Genomic DNA, 17,958 nt, shown 5'->3' with positions numbered 1-17,958 from the left:
CTAGACTCCTCTATGCCTCAAATATTTTCACTAATCTATCTAAGAATATCCTCAATAAATTGGAAATCTCATACAATAACATAGCCAGATTTGCTACTGGTAACCCATTCAGAACACACCATTGCCTTAATTTAAAGGAGCTTCAGTGGTTGGAACTACAGAATCTTCTCAAATACCACCAACTAATCACTGCCCACAAGACTCTTTACCAACCTTCCAATACTCCTACTCTATCCACCATCATCACCCCCTATCTCACAATCTGAAGTCCTTACGTTCATCTCAGAAACTTCTAATTAACACATCTAAATCTAACAACAGGGCTGGGGATTCTCTCTTCTCTAATACTGTTGGAAAATGTTGGAATCTCCTACCCAGCGAACTTTGCTCAGTTTCCTCTATATCACTCTTCAAAAACAGACTGAAACTTTTCCTCAAAACACACTGATTATGCCACTGTACTAAACCTGATTAATTCTCCACTTGAGCCTTATACTGTCAGCATATCCTCTACCTTACCTTTCTCAGTCTATATTTCATTATTTCAATCCCTCTGAATACTCACCTGTAAGAGAGGGGAAAAAAAAAGTAAATAAATAATTTTTGTCTTTTTTTACTACACATTTTTTTTTCAATCTGACTTTTATTATACCATACTTGTATATGGAATTAGATTATATAACTCCCCTTTTTCTATATTAAGTAATGTACTTAACTTGCTATTTTGAATTATACACTGTATTGAATGCATTTCATATGGTATTAACTTATGTCCTCTCTGAATTATTTCTCTATAATTTCTGTATTATCCAATCTTTGTACTTGTACACATATCTGAAGTCATTTTATATTGTCCTGCAACTTTATTATGTGTGTCATGGAGGTTTTCTCCCCGGGCCTCTACTGAAAATGGACATATATCCAGTTAGACTAGCCTGGTTCACAAATGTAAAATAAAATAAATAAAAAAAATAAATAATTTCACAATAAAAAGTAGTGCATTATAACAAAAAAAATATATATATGTGTGTGTGTGTGTGTGTGTGTGTGTGTGTGTGTGTGTGTGTGTGTGTGTGTATATATATATATATATATATATATATATATATATTTTTTTTTTTTTTTTTTTTTTACTATACAAAGAAAATATATTGTAAAAACTGTTAAAAGACTATTAGTTTGCAATAAAGTATCCAACAGGAAAAACATATTAAAATATGAACACCACACGGTTGGCAAGCGCAGAACACATTTTATACATTTGACTGAATGAAATTATAGTAACGGAAATATTCCCAAAGATATGTAACGTTGCTGTGCTGCAACGAGGATGAGTACTTCAGAGGTAAATGTGAAAAATCAGACCAGACCAAGAATCTCATTATCTATTAATATAATAAAATACATTTTAAAGTGCTATGTAGGAAAAAAACAGCGTCTTAATATAGATATACCAGCTCCAAAATACATTTTAAAGTGCTATGTAGGGAAAAACAGCGTCTTAATATAGATATACCAGCTCCAAAATACATTTTAAAGTGCTATGTAGGGAAAAAACAGTGTCTTAATATAGATATACCAGCTCCAAAATACATTTTAAAGTGCTATGTAGGGAAAAACAACATCTTAATATAGATATACCAGCTCCAAAATACATTTTAAAGTGCTATGTAGGGAAAAACAGCATCTTAATATAGATATACCAGCTCCAAAATACATTTTAAAGTGCTATGTAGGGAAAAACAGCGTCTTAATATAGATATACCAGCTCCAAAATACATTTTAAAGTGCTATGTAGGGAAAAACAGCGTCTTAATATAGATATACCAGCTCCAAAATACATTTTAAAGTGCTATGTAGGAAAAAAACAGTGTCTTAATATAGATATACCAGCTCCAAAATACATTTTAAAGTGCTATGTAGGGAAAAACAGCATCTTAATATAGATATACCAGCTCCAAAATACATTTTAAAGTGCTATGTAGGGAAAAACAGCGTCTTAATATAGATATACCAGCTCCAAAATACATTTTAAAGTGCTATGTAGGAAAAAAACAGCGTCTTAATATAGATATACCAGCTCCAAAATACATTTTAAAGTGCTATGTAGGAAAAAAACAGTGTCTTAATATAGATATACCAGCTCCAAAATACATTTTAAAGTGCTATGTAGGGAAAAACAGCGTCTTAATATAGATATACCAGCTCCAAAATACATTTTAAAGTGCTATGTAGGAAAAAAACAGTGTCTTAATATAGATATACCAGCTCCAAAATACATTTTAAAGTGCTATGTAGGGAAAAACAGTGTCTTAATATAGATATACCAGCTCCAAAATACATTTTAAAGTGCTATGTAGGGAAAAACAGCGTCTTAATATAGATATACCAGCTCCAAAATACATTTTAAAGTGCTATGTAGGAAAAAAACAGCGTCTTAATATAGATATACCAGCTCCAAAATACATTTTAAAGTGCTATGTAGGGAAAAACAGCGTCTTAATATAGATATACCAGCTCCAAAATACATTTTGAAGTGCTATGTAGGGAAAAACAGCGTCTTAATATAGATATACCAGCTCCAAAATACATTTTAAAGTGCTATGTAGGGAAAACAGCGTCTTAATATAGATATACCAGCTCCAAAATACATTTTAAAGTGCTATGTAGGGAAAACAGCGTCTTAATATAGATATACCAGCTCCAAAATACATTTTAAAGTGCTATGTAGGGAAAACAGCGTCTTAATATAGATATACCAGCTCCAAAATACATTTTAAAGTGCTATGTAGGGAAAAACAGCGTCTTAATATAGATATACCAGCTCCAAAATACATTTTAAAGTGCTATGTAGGGAAAAACAGCGTCTTAATATAGATATACCAGCTCCAAAATACATTTTAAAGTGCTATGTAGGGAAAAAACAGCATCTTAATATAGATATACCAGCTCCAAAATACATTTTAAAGTGCTATGTAGAGAAAAACAGCATCTTAATATAGATATACCAGCTCCAAAATACATTTTAAAGTGCTATGTAGGGAAAAACAGCGTCTTAATATAGATATACCAGCTCCAAAATACATTTTAAAGTGCTATGTAGGGAAAAACAGCGTCTTAATATAGATATACCAGCTCCAAAATACATTTTAAAGTGCTATGTAGGGAAAAACAGCGTCTTAATATAGATATACCAGCTCCAAAATACATTTTAAAGTGCTATGTAGGGAAAACAGCGTCTTAATATAGATACACCAGCTCCAAAATACATTTTAAAGTGCTATGTAGGAAAAAACAGCGTCTTAATATAGATATACCAGCTCCAAAATACATTTTAAAGTGCTATGTAGGGAAAAACAGCATCTTAATATAGATATACCAGCTCCAAAATACATTTTAAAGTGCTATGTAGGGAAAAACAGCGTCTTAATATAGATATACCAGCTCCAAAATACATTTTAAAGTGCTATGTAGGGAAAAACAGAGTCTTAATATAGATATACCAGCTCCAAAATACATTTTAAAGTGCTATGTAGGGAAAAACAGCATCTTAATATTGATATACCAGCTCCAAAATACATTTTAAAGTGCTATGTAGGGAAAACAGCGTCTTAATATAGATATACCAGCTCCAAAATACATTTTAAAGTGCTATGTAGGGAAAAACAGCGTCTTAATATAGATATACCAGCTCCAAAATACATTTTAAAGTGCTATGTAGGGAAAAACAGAGTCTTAATATAGATATACCAGCTCCAAAATACATTTTAAAGTGCTATGTAGGGAAAAACAGCGTCTTAATATAGATATACCAGCTCCAAAGTACATTTTAAAGTGCTATGTAGGGAAAACAGCGTCTTAATATAGATATACCAGCTCCAAAATACATTTTAAACTGCTATGTAGGAAAAAACAGCGTCTTAATATAGATATACCAGCTCCAAAATACATTTTAAACTGCTATGTAGGAAAAAACAGCGTCTTAATATAGATATACCAGCTCCAAAATACATTTTAAAGTGCTATGTAGGAAAAACAGCGTCTTAATATAGATATACCAGCTCCAAAATACATTTTAAAGTGCTGTTTAGGGAAAAACAGCGTCGTAATATAGATATACCAGCTCCAAAATACATTTTAAAGTGCTATGTAGGAAAAAAACAGCATGCAGCTACTGAGTGCAACAGCTAAAAGAAGATATGTGACAACTCCTGAGTGCAACAGCTAAAAGAAGATATGTGACAACTCCTGAGTGCAACAGCTAAAAGAAGATATGTGACAACTCCTGAGTGCAACAGCCAAAAGAAGATATGTGACAACTCCTGAGTGCAACAGCTAAAAGAAGATATGCGACAACTCCTGAGAGCAACAGCTAAAAGAAGATATGTGACAACTCCTGAGTGCAACAGCTAAAAGAAGATATGTGACAACTCCTGAGTGCAACAGCTAAAAGAAGATATGTGACAACTCCTGAGTGCAACAGCTAAAAGAAGATATGTGACAACTCCTGAGTGCAACAGCCAAAAGAAGATATGTGACAACTCCTGAGTGCAACAGCTAAAAGAAGATATGTGACAACTCCTGAGAGCAACAGCTAAAAGAAGATATGTGACAACTCCTGAGAGCAACAGCTAAAAGAAGATATGTGACAACTCCTGAGTGCAACAGCTAAAAGAAGATATGTGACAACTCCTGAGAGCAACAGCTAAAAGAAGATATGTGGCAACTCCTGAGAGCAACAGCTAAAAGAAGATATGTGACAACTCCTGAGTGCAACAGCCAAAAAAGATATGTGACAACTCCTGAGTGCAACAGCTAAAAGAAGATGTAAATACTTAAAGCCTAATAATGTAAAAGAAATATGACCAGCTTTGAATACGGGCAGTGGGCATTCACCATCTTGTACATAACACACATAAAAAAATCTGTGATTTTGAAGGGGCAAAAAACGGGAAATTCCAAGGAATTCAGTATGATAATGCAGTGACAGCGACAAGAGTCTTGTGAAACACCAGTTTGCTCCCTGCATATCACAAACCATTTGTCATGTCTGCTAATGCAGATCATAATAAAGAAACAGGCAATTCTTTTAAGATATTTGGTATAAAAGTCAGTTATGCCATTCTACCTGCAATTATTTCACTGTAATTCAGTCTTGGCAGCACACTGCCTTTTTCTGCACCTTGCATATAGTAACAAAAATATCGCAATGTCTGTTGAACTGTTTATCATTTTTTGCTTTTGGAGTAATGAAAATTTAGTGTACATGTATCTGGACCTTAAATTCTCTTGATCTTTAAGCATGACGTTAACTAGGCCCCCCTTGGAAAGTGGGTACAATGTCAGACTGTGGGAAAATATACAATGCTGATTTGCTGGTTTATATAGCAGTCTGTATGGCAGTTCCTCTATTAATTATAATAAAAAAAACAAATTCCAGTATGATACTCATACAAAAATAAACTCAAGAATGGTATTCTGTCCCTAGGGATTATAGTATTTGTCAGTCCTGACTTACACTGCCTTAGTTCTGAACTTTAGGCCTTCACTTGTGTGCAGTAATGGAAATGCTGTTTTTCCAGCTGAAGTATTTATGATTTTTAATTAAAGAAGAACAAATACAAAATTCTGGATATGGGAATGCATGCCATCATCCTGAGCAGAAGTTGAATATTCACACCTAATGGAATATGAGTACTACACAATCTGGCAGTCTGACACATTTATATGAACACATAGGCCTACAGCCGGAGACTGTCAAGTCATAGTTATCACTATGAAACAGTGTATGTGAAGTTGTTCTATCTCGCCGTTCATTCTTTACTGATGGGTTCGGAGCCGATCCCTCGGCACCTACTGCAAAGCTCGAGGATTTCAAGTAGCTAGAGGCCAAGTCCCGATCCCATGATGCACCCTGAGTTACCTCATATCTAGTTTGCCGCTGCAACTGATCTGAGATTCCTGATAGCTTGGGCCAGTAAAACTTTAAATACTTTCTATTTTCAAAAATTATTGTTAGTTTTTCACTACAGCAGTCAGATATTTAGGTTAGATAAGCTCTTAAAGCTTTATCTATAGAGTTCGCTTCCCTGTGTGCTGTTTATTAGCTATATATTTGACCTCGTTTTCTTATAGGCCTATTTAACTTATTTGACAAAAAAATTCTTTATTCAGTGACCTTTTGTTACATCTTTTCTTCTTCTTATTTCGGCTGTTCCCGTTAGGGGTCGCCACAGCGGATCATCTGTTTCCATTTCTTCCTGTCCTCTGCATCATGCTCTTTCACACCAACCACCTGCATGTCCTCTCTCACCACATCCATAAACCTTATCTTAGGCCTTCCTCTTTTCCTCTTACCTGGCAGCTCCATCCTTAGCATCCTTTTCCCAATATACCCAGCATCCCTCCTCAGCACATGTCCGAACCAACGCAATCTCACCTCTTTTGCTTTGTCTCCAAACTGTCCAACCTGAGCTGATCCTCTAATATACTGATTCCTAATCCTGTCCATCCTAGTCACACCCAGTGCAAATCTTAACATCTTTAACTCTGCCACATCCAGCTCTGACTCCTGCCTTTTCGACAATGCTGCCGTCTCCAACCCATATAACATAGCTGGTCTCACTACCCTCTTGTAGACCTTCCCTTTCACTCTTACTGGTACCCGTCTGTCACAAATCACTCCTGACACTCTTCTCCACCCACTACATCCTGCCTGTACTCTCTTCTTCACCTCTCTTCCACACTCACCATTACTCTGAACTGTTGATCCCAAGTACTTAAACTCATCCACCTTTACCAATTCTACTCCCTGCATCCTCACCATTCCTCTACCCTCCCTCTCATTTACACACATATATTCTGTTTTAGCCCTGCTGACCTTCATTCCTCTCCTCTCTAAAGCATATCTCCACCTCTCCAGGGTTTCCTCAACCTGGTCCCTACTCTCACTACATATCACAATGTCATCTGAAAACATCATAGTCCACGTGGCCTCCTGTCTAATCTCATCTGTCAACCTGTCCATCACCACTGCAAATAAGAAAGGGCTCAGAGCTGATCCTTGATGTAATCCCACCTCCACCTTAAACATATCTGTCACTCCCACTGCAGTCTTCACCAATGTCACACTACCCTTGTACATATCCTGTACCATTCTTACATACTTCTCTGCCACTCCCGACTTCCTCATACAATACCACAACTCCTCTCTAGGCACCCTGTCATATGCTTTCTCTAAGTCCACAAAGACACAATGCAACTCCTTCTGGCCTTCTCTGTATTTCTCCAACACTCTCAGAGCAAACATAGCATCTGTAGTGCTCTTTCCTGGCATGAAACCAAACTGCTGATCACTAATCATCACCTCCCTTCTTGGCCTTTTGTCACATATATTGTTAAAATACTATTGTGTGATTACTTAGAGTTAATTTGCTTGTTAAAATTCTGTGTGTGTGCGCTTGTTAGGTGTAACTTTAGACTGTGTGCATATATTTAGCCTATTTTTTATAAGGCTTAGTACTAGTTATAGTTAGCCTTAGTTTAAAAGGCTTGTGTGTGTGTGCTTATAGTTAGCCTGTTTTTTATTATAAGATTTTGTATTACTTATAGTTAGCCTTAGTTTAAAACCCTTGTGTGTGTGTCTGTGTGCTTATAGTTAGCCTGTTTTTATTAGAAGATTCTGTACTAGTTATAGTTAGCCTTAGTTTAAAAAGGCTTGTGTGTGTGTTTGTGCTAATAGTTAGCCTGTTTTTTATTAAAAGGCTACTTGATGTTGCTGTCATTGGGTGTGTCCGTTTCTGTTATGGCTGATGACAAGGAAAAACACCCTAAGTCAGGTATTAAAAAATGCCCTAAATGTGGGCAGAAGATGTTGGTTACTGACTGCCATGTGAATTGTGTGCACTGCTCGGGTGCCTTGCACCTACAAGAAACAGGCTCTGTATGCCATTCTTTTTCCTCCAGAGTTCTCCAAGAAAGCTCACTCACAGGGGTTTGTTAAAACCTTATTTTCACGGGGCTTTGAGTGACCAGGATGGATCTAGCAAATCCTCCAAGTCCTCCAAGACTTCTGCGGGTTCAGAAAAGTCTAAAATGTCAAAAGAGTCTGTGACATTGGCTCCACAGGTCTCAGAGCCGACTGTCTTTTCTTTTCATAGCCGGTCCCCGGTTTTGGAACCGGTATCTGAAATGCCTAAATCACCACTACTTCATTCGGTACCATCAGTCCGATCATCCCGGTCTTCTGTTAGCCTTTATGATTTGGATATGGATCGGGTGGTGAAGAAGCTTCTACAGGCACTGGCCTTTGCCAAATTATCGGCTCCAACCCAGGCAGCTTCGGAGCCGAAGACCCATTTACCAGCTATATTTCTTCCTCCTCCGAGCCATATCGATCCTTCTGAGCCTGAGGAGTCGGACTTGCTGATTGTGGAGCTTTCAGAGCCGATGCCTGCTCCAGTGTCTTCGACTCCATTTACTCTGACATCCTCGATGCCGATCGAGGACTCTAGGATCCGACACTCTCTGGTCGAGTCCGGGGAGGATTGTTGAACTGACTTATCAGTTCTGACTTTGCCTCTCCGTGCTTTGGCTCAGATGAGCTCAGCTCCTACCTCGGGCACGGAGCCCACTGTTCCAGTGCTGGGGGTATCAATGATTTCCTCGGATCTGTCAGTCCCTTCACATTGGAGCAGAGGTGCCCTCGAAGCCATGAGGGGAGTTGTGTCTCCCAAGACATCCTCAGCTTCAGTTCTGGCTTCTTCATCCCCTTCTTCATCCCCTAAAAGCACCTGTGTCTGCTTCTGCCTCACAGATCATTGTTAAGCACAGAGACCCAGAGCCTCAAGAAGTCCCATTGGGTGGCCCATGCTTTTCCAAGACCTCCCCAGAAGCTCCCATGGATGAGGTTCCCAGGAAGAGATTGTGTAAGACGAAATATTTGGACTCCCCTCAGGAGTCATTAACATCTGATGAACCAGAAGGGTCTCTACCGTCCCCCTCTGAGGATATCTCATTTGCTGAAATGCTGGAAATCCTTACGCAGAGTGTTGACTGGCAGTCCACCAACCCTACGAGGACAAGTCAGTCCCCCTGAAGGCTTTTGGGTCTCAGCCCTCCACCTCTTGGGTGTTTCAGCCCTTCGATGAGCTTATGCAGCTGGTCTCACGAAGGGTGTGGGAGTCTCCGGATACTATGGAGCCTGTCCCTAGGAGGCCTAATAAGTTCATATCTGCCCCCCCTAGATAAATCACTCTTGACCAAAGGTGTGTCCGTTGATGCCATGGTGGTGGCAGCAGCCACCAAAAAGGAAATGTCTGAAACTTCCTCATCTGTCCGTCCTCCTAACAGAAACTCCAGGATCATGGATAGATATGGGAAGTGCATGTTCAGCGACTTTTGCACTTTGTTCGCGTAACTATTTAACCCGTTTTACAAGACTTCAAAGAGATCTCCTTAAAGAGCTGGGAGATACTCTTCAGGGTACAGTAGCTGCAGGAGCTACAGACAAAGTTGCTACCCAGCTTGCTACCCTCAATTCTATAGTGAACTCATCCATGCACCTCATTTCATATGCAGCTGATGGAATGAGTAGGGCAGCAGGTACAGGAGTTGCTCTTAGAAGACACTCCTGGATGTGCTTGTGTTCCTTTGTGGAACCCTTCAAGACATCCTTCGTGAATACCCCCTTTGATGGCTTGTCCCTTTTTGGGCCCAAGGTCAAGGAAACTTTAACCAGGTGTGAGCAGGACGGAAAGACTCTGTCTGCCATTGGGGTCTGTTTTTCCACCCCATCGAGACCCTACCCCAAGGGTCAAAGGGGAGGGAAAATGTGGTTCCAAAAAGCCCAAGGAGTCTTTCAGGACACACGTGGTGAACTCCCCTCCAGGGGCAGAGGAGGGGGCAATAATGGAAGACGCCATCCTCATGGCAGAGGGGGTTCGCAGCACGAGGGCGACAGAGATCACTTCTTTGGGTAGCCCTACCAGTGCTCCTGAAAGGAGGCCCGACTGTCCTGCTCTGGAGGCAGTCGGGGGTCACTTATCTTTGTACCCAGATGCCTGGCTCAAAATAACAAATGACAACTGGGTACAAAGTATCATTTCCAGAGGGTACTTCATCCCATTCACCACACCCCTTCCACTGACAAGGAAAATCCCGGATGTTCCACCCAGTTAAGGGAACAAGCAACAGCAGAGGTCCAGACATTGCTAAGAAAAGGAGTCATCCAACCAGTCCCAGCTGACCAGACAGGATCCGGAACTTACTCAAGATTCTTTTTAGTTGCAAAAAAGACAGCGGACTGGAGACCTATATTGGACCTCAGCAGACTAAACAAATCTATAAAGAAAGAGAAGTTTCGGATAGTCATGCTTCAGTCAATACTTCCCTTCTTAGGGAAAGACAGTTGGTTGTGCTCGATAGATCTCCAGGATGCATACTACCATAAAAATGGCCAGACCATCCAGGGATCATCTGCGCTTCTGGCTGGGAGCAAATCATTACCAGTTTTGAGTCCTGCCCTTTGGTCTCACTACAGCCCGCAGAATGTTCACTAAATGCATGGCAGTGGTCACGGCTCACCTGAGACGTTTAGGATTCCAGGTGTTTCCATACCTAGACGATTGACTCCTTACTGCCACCACCAGGGATCAACTCATTCAGGCCAGGGAGTCCACTCTCACTCTGCAATCAGCTGGGCATTACAATAAACTCAGAAAAATCTGCCTTGTTGCCATCGCAGCATATCGTCTTTATTGGAGCATAACTGGACCCCACCACTACCATGCTAAGACTTCCAGTAGATAGTCTTACTTCTCCGCCAGCATGTCCGCATTCTAAAATCCAAAAACAAAGCACCAGCATCAGAAGTACTGAAATTGTTAGTATGATGACAGCAGCAATTCTGGCCATACCGCTGGGTCATATGAATATGCGGATACGCCATACCTCTGGGTCGTATGCGCATGCGGATACTGCAATGGCTGTTGTTCACTCAGTGGTCTTATAGGTTCATAGGTTGGTACTAGGCTATCGGCCCTAAGGCCTATGCAAGCCTAGCCATAACAATTCCCTGGAAATTTTTTCCCCACAAAATTTACTTCTCTGGGCCCCTGTCTAGCAGGGCGACTGACATGATCCCCGGGGTGAATTTCCTATCTCCCATCCAATCATTAAGGTTCCTTTTGAAGAGGGCCAATGAGGTGCTCTGCTTGACATGTATGGGCAGTCTATTCCAGAGTCTGGAGAGTCTCTGGGTCAGGAACCTATCCCTCCAACATGTTTTGTTTTTTGTGATGATAAGGTTTAGATCGCTGGAGCATGTGGCTCTGAGGGATTGGGATTTCTTTAAGTGGGGCATGTCGAACAGCTCAGGGTTTGACATGGCCTTGTATGTTAAGCAGGGATCACCTCTGAGTAGATAAATAATACAGTCTACATAAACAATCTGGTGAACAAACATCACAATCTCTGAGTAGTTTCCTAGATTCTCATTGGAATCTGCATTTACTTGGAAGGCCTGGGGGGGGTGCGCTCTAAACAGCAGATTTAATAAACAGCTAAGAATCAGCAAATTCACTATATGACAGTACCCAAAAGTCTTACAATTAGCTTCACAGTTGTAAATTACTAAGGGCCTAGCCCAGTTTATGAACTGTTCCACAGCACTGTCTGATTAAGGGACATCCTCGGATTCACACAACAGGCAAATGAAGGCAGATGTAATCGAACTTTGGACTAAATGAATCAGCACAGTAACAGATCAAACAGCTTTAATCGTCTGTGCTAATGGTAGACAGCTTCAGCACAGTAACAGATCAAGCAGCTTTAATCGTCTGTGCTAATAGTAGACAGCTTCAGCACAGTAACAGATCAAACAGCTTTAATCGTCTGTGCTAATGGTAGACAGCTTCAGCACAGTAACAGATCAAACAGCTTTAATCGTCTGTGCTAATGGTAGACAGCTTCAGCACAGTAACAGATCAAACAGCTTTAATCGTCTGTGCTAATGGTAGACAGCTTCAGCACAGTAACAGATCAAACAGCTTTAATCGTCTGTGCTAATGGTAGACAGCTTCAGCACAGTAACAGATAAAACAGCTTTAATCGTCTGTGCTTATGGTAGACAGCTTCAGCACAGTAACAGATCAAACAGCTTTAATCGTCTGTGCTAATGGTAGACAGCTTCAGCACAGTAACAGATCAAACAGCTTTAATCGTCTGTGCTAATGGTAGACAGCTTCAGCACAGTAACAGATCAAACAGCTTTAATCGTCTGTGCTAATGGTAGACAGCTTCAGCACAGTAACAGATCAAACAGCTTTAATCGTCTGTGCTAATGGTAGACAGCTTCAGCACAGTAACAGATCAAACAGCTTTAATCGTCTGTGCTAATGGTAGACAGCTTCAGCACAGTAACAGATCAAACAGCTTTAATCGTCTGTGCTAATGGTAGACAGCTTCAGCACAGTAACAGATCAAACAGCTTTAATCGTCTGTGCTAATGGTAGACAGCTTCAGCACAGTAACAGATCAAACAGCTTTAATCGTCTGTGCTAATGGTAGACAGCTTCAGCACAGTAACAGATCAAACAGCTTTAATCGTCTGTGCTAATGGTAGACAGCTTCATGACCACATACTTGAGCAATACAACTAGGCAGACACACGAACACTATTTGGGAATGATAAAAACACTGATGCACCCAGTGAAAACAAACCGTAAGATAAATGCATACATACAAAATAAGATAACTATACTGTACATAAAATATTACAAGTATAAGAAAGTGCTGTGCACATTTTTATTAAACGTGTCTTCCCACACACCACTGCAGTCCCCCACTTATTTTAATTCTTCATTAACCAATTTGTCCTACTTACTACACCCTTTTCCCTACATAGATTCATAATAAAATTAAGAGTTGCAATGAACAGCACCCAACTTTTTAGGTCAGATAATTTATACGGCAATAAATACTACAACGTAAAGTTTCTGTATGAAGATAAAAACGCAAACGTGCCCATTAATCACAGAGCAAACCTATACCACAACACAGTGTAATACGACACACATTTTGCCACACACACACATTATGTATGCAGAGACACACACACACCCAGTACATGCATGCACACATTTCTGTTACAGCTCACAAAGCTCAATGTAATTATACAATTCAATTCTGCCACCATCTCCACATACAATAGACTGCAATTATTGCACAAATTCATTTAAACATACTTCACGATCATAAAGATTAACTGTTAAATACAATACAGAAGCCTCTTTTTGTATAATAAATGAACACTGCATCAAAACTAACAGCCTTACGGAAAAAACAGGCTAAACGCCCACTTCCACCCAACTCCCACCAATACAGAAAGAGTTTCAAAGAGGCAGAATGCAGTAGACAGGAAGGCACTAAGAAAGGCCTATGAAAGTCCAGCAGGCAAGTATACTCCAAGCCGAGATCATGCTGCCTGACCCCTGAGTTTTACTTACTATACGAGCAGCTTCAGCCCACGTGCGATCCTCCTTCTTCCTCTTCTGTTTATCCATCTTTCCTTCCATCTGCTAAGCGATTACCAACAGCTCACAAGACAAACACAGGCGTGGTCAAATAGGTCAGAACGGTGACCGCCGAAGGTATAAACTATAGGCATCCAGACACAGATCTATGCCACTGGACGAGAATAAACATTCGGGCCTCCCCGCGCCTACAAGATCACTAAGAAATCTTACCAAGAGGTCCCCATGTCTCACATGATAATGACCACAAATTCCTGCAAAAAGGACCTTCAGTGGTGGTTGACCTCACTTCATGTCACGATAGGACACCCATTTTTGCTACCACCTCCAGCAGCCACAGTGACCATGGACACTTCTCTGATAGGGTGGGGGGGCATTGTCAGAGAAAAACAGCCCAAGGCACATGGAACGATCAATAGACACATCTGCATATCAATGTTCAAGAGATTAGACCAGTACTTTTGTCATTGCAATACTTCCAGGACTACCTTCCTCTAGGTACGATTGCAATTCAGATGGACAACATATCAGTGGTCTGGTATTTGAACAAACAAGGAGGAACCAGTTCATACCCCCTTTGTCGTGAGACCCTCAGAGTTTGGCAGTGGGCTATTTCCACCCAGCGCTTTCTGTTAACAATGCACATCCCGTGGAAATCCAGCGTGATAGCAGACAAGTTGAGCAGATCAATTTTGTTGCCCCACGAGTGGTCCCTCAAGACAGAAATAGCGGACAGGATATTCCACAGATGAGGCCAGCCTTGCTGCGACCTTTTTGCCAGTCACATGAACTCCAAATGCAAAAGCTACTTTGCCCTGATTCTTCCTTCGGGAGAAGCCCCAAGGGATGCACTCGTTCATGATTGGCCCCCGGGTCTCCTCTGTGCATTCCCACCAATCCCGTTGATACCCAAGGTATTACAGAAAGCCAAAGCCCTGGGAAGGACCATCATTCTAATAGCTCCCTATTGGCCTCGCTAAATTTGGTTCCCCTTCCTTCAACTTCATCTTTTGGAGGACCCCTGGATCCTGGACTCAGTTCCAGACCTTCTGACACACTCATTGGGGGAAACTTCATCCCTCTCTGCAGTCTCTGAAGCTGACAGCTTGGCTGCTTCAATTCCCATCATAGCCTGGTTCCATAACCTTTCCAATGAGATGAAGCAAATTTTCCTATTCTCTCATAAATCCTCTACGAGGAAGCTGTACCTCAGCAAATGGAAAAAAATTTCCATATGGGTCTCTAAAAACAATATTGATCCTTATCAAGCCCCTATGGCTTCTATTCTAGACTTCTTAACTATGATATTTAATAAAGGAGCTGCAGCAGCAACAGTCCGTGTTCAACTTGCTGCCATTTCTAACTTTCATCTGAAGGATTGAATATTATGTCACACAAATTATCCAAAGCCTTCCTCAAAGGGACCTTTCATATTAGACCTCCTGTGACATCTCCCTATTCTCCATGGAATCTAAATGTTATGCTTTGCCGCATGATTCTCCTGCCATTTGAACCAGCTTCCTCATGTGACCTCAAATTTTTGTCATGGAAAACCATATTTTTAGTGGCTATTACTTCTGCCTGCAGTGTGTGTCAAAGCTTCAGGGCTTATCCACCAAGCCTCCTTATTTGATTTTCCATGCTGACAGAGTCTCACTTCGAACAAACCCCTCTTTCTTACCCAAAGTTTGCACTGAAAGTAACCTCAATCAAATTATTGCTTTGCCAGTTTTCTTCCCCAACCATTCCAACAATTTAGAGTATATGCTGCACAAACTTCTTATTCACAGACAGCTCAGATTTTATTTGGATAGAACAAAAGATTTCAGGAAATCAGACCAGCTTTTTGTTTCATTCTCAAATTCCAGGAAGGGTATGCCAGTGACTAAAACAACTTTGTCTAAATGGTTATCTGAGTGTATCACCTTTGCTTATTCAGCTGCCAATATGCCTTTGCAGCATAAAATTAAAGCTCACTCCACCAGAGCAGTTTCTACATCTTCTGCTTTTTCTGCCAGACTTCCTGTTGATAACATTTGTGCAGCAGCCACTTGGTCAAAACCTCATACCTTTATCACTCATTACAAAGTTGACAGGACCTCTAGGAACAGGGCCTCCTTTGGATCAACGGTCCTGAGAAATATACTCACGTGAGCCACCCAAGGTTGATGGTGCTTGGGACGCTACCCATCAGTAAAGAATAAATGGCGAGATAGAACAACTTCACATAAAGAAGTTATGTACTTACCATAACATTCTATGTCAGTTGTTCATCTCGCCTTCATTCTTACATCCCTCCCTCCTACCCCCTCCTGGGCTTTCAGAAGACCGAGATGCTAGATCCTTCCTGGTCACTCATCCCTTCTATACTTTCTCTCTTATGGAGTTATAGAATGACATATAGTATTATTTTACACAGCAAACAAGATATGAGGTAACTCAGGGTGCATCATTGGATAGGGACTTGGCCTCGACCTACTTGAAATCTTTGAGCTTTGCAATAGGTGCCGACTCAGAGCTGAGGGATCATCTCCGAACTCATCAGTAAAGAATGAAGGCGAGATGAACAACTCGCATAGAACGTTATGGTAAGTACATCTTTTTCATTTTCTAGTAAAATATTTTGGCAATTAAGTCTGGATATTTAAATATAAACTGTAATTAAGTTGAAAATTTAGGGGCAGAGGTGCTAGAACAGCTGCATGTAGAATTTTTGAGTTTCAAGTCAGAGTCAGAATTCCCAGTAATATTTTTCTTTTTTTCCTGTAATAGTTTTTCAGATACTGGAAGATATCACTTCCAGGAACAAAGAACTCATAGTTTTGTTTTTCTTATCTTAAAAAGCAAAATGTATATATGATTTTATGTATTACCTTTCTCCATGAGAAAAAGTAGTTATAATGTGTAAGGTTGTTGTGAACCAAATCCAGTTCTGTTCCAATGAGTGAGGCTGCAAAATTATAATAATAATGTTACAGTCTGAAAGCCAAAACATTGGTTGTTGTCTTGGTTGTATTTCTAAATATACAACCAGTAGCTTCACCTTCTTTTATACACATACTGCCCGCAGAGGAATACATCCTTCTGAGAGGGTACATCACCTCTGACGGTGAAGAGCATGTGAAGATATAATGGTCCTATTTCTTTCAAAGGCATACACTTCCACCTTAACAAACAATATATATAATTATTCATCAGTGATCATTTAGCTGCCCTTTGCTTTCACAAACAGTCTGCCCCAAGATACCCACTTTCTTTATAATCCTGATGTCTCAGTGATAAGAATATGTAAGGTGTACTAATTGCGTGAATGGGCGTACCTTGGTTGAAGGTTGTGCGTCAGGGCTGGCGACTCGGCACGTAAAAATCAACTGCCTATCATTAGCGGACCGGAGTTCCGCTGTGGCGGCCCGTAACTGGGAAAAGCCAAAAGACACAAACAAACTAATCAGAGTCAGCTACCACAACTTGCTACTGTCAGATATACTGCCTCTGACAGGCATATCAGTGATCAGCTGACAATGACCATGTGACTGCCTTGAACTTGCACACATAGCATGCCTCCTCACCCATACCCTCAGTAGGTGGCCATCATCTGCTTACACATTTGATTCTAGATTTTGGAGAAAGTGAAAGAAATAATAAAAGGAATAATGTTTCATCTTGTAGCATTTGGACACACATGCACTGCCCCCGCAGCAAGCCATTTCAGTGGTAGTATAACTGTCATCTGATTTCACACATACCCTCCACTCCAAAAGAAACAAAACGAAAAGTACAAAAGTTCAACTTGTTTCTAACAGACACATGCACTAGCCCTACATAAGCAATGCCAGTCATTCAAGAGTGATGATGTAACTGGCCGTTTCTTTCACGCATGGCCTGCCTACTTATCCCCTACAAAAGACAGCCAATGTCAGGTTCACAACTCTATTGATTTTAATGAGAAGTGGAGGGGTAATTATTTCACTTCTACAGTTAATGTGCTAGGAAAGCAAATACTCCACAAGAGTCTTGGGGATGGGATTTTTATAAGTTTAAAATCTAGACTACTGATTTTTAAACTTCAAGAGAAAGATGGGCATACCTCTCAGCCTCTCAGCACAAGAAATCTGGGCAAAGTCTAAAATAATGGGGGGGGGGCAAAGACACGAAAATAGAGACAGATTTTAAATATTGCTCTTATAAACTTATAAAGTTGTTAGAATAACAGGATATATGATAGCATGCATTTTCTAAAGGATATGAAACACGAAACTCAGATGTATGTCATTATTTAGTTACTTCAGTCCTCTTGATTTGCCAGAAAAACACAATTTTATGAGGACTAGTCCAAAGATATGAGATATGAGATAAGCATATGGACAGTTGAGAGGTATAGGGATGTGCTAAAACCAATAATGCATGGCAGCTATAACAGCGGAAC

General features: G+C 40.3%; 1 protein-coding gene across 1 annotated transcript in view; it reads left to right on the top strand.

Moving 5' to 3' along the window:
* LOC122816125 overlaps window positions 1–17,958 on the top strand; it is a gene marked incomplete in the record, with an annotated part of 1,432,330 nt that overhangs the window by 969,929 nt on the left and 444,443 nt on the right.

Source organism: Protopterus annectens, chromosome 12.part0, assembly GCF_019279795.1.
Source record: "Protopterus annectens isolate FY-2018-M chromosome 12.part0, PAN1.0, whole genome shotgun sequence".
Classification (NCBI taxonomy): domain Eukaryota; kingdom Metazoa; phylum Chordata; order Ceratodontiformes; family Protopteridae; genus Protopterus; species Protopterus annectens.
Note: the sequence above shows the minus strand (reverse complement) of the source record. Positions and strands in the feature narration are given on the sequence as shown.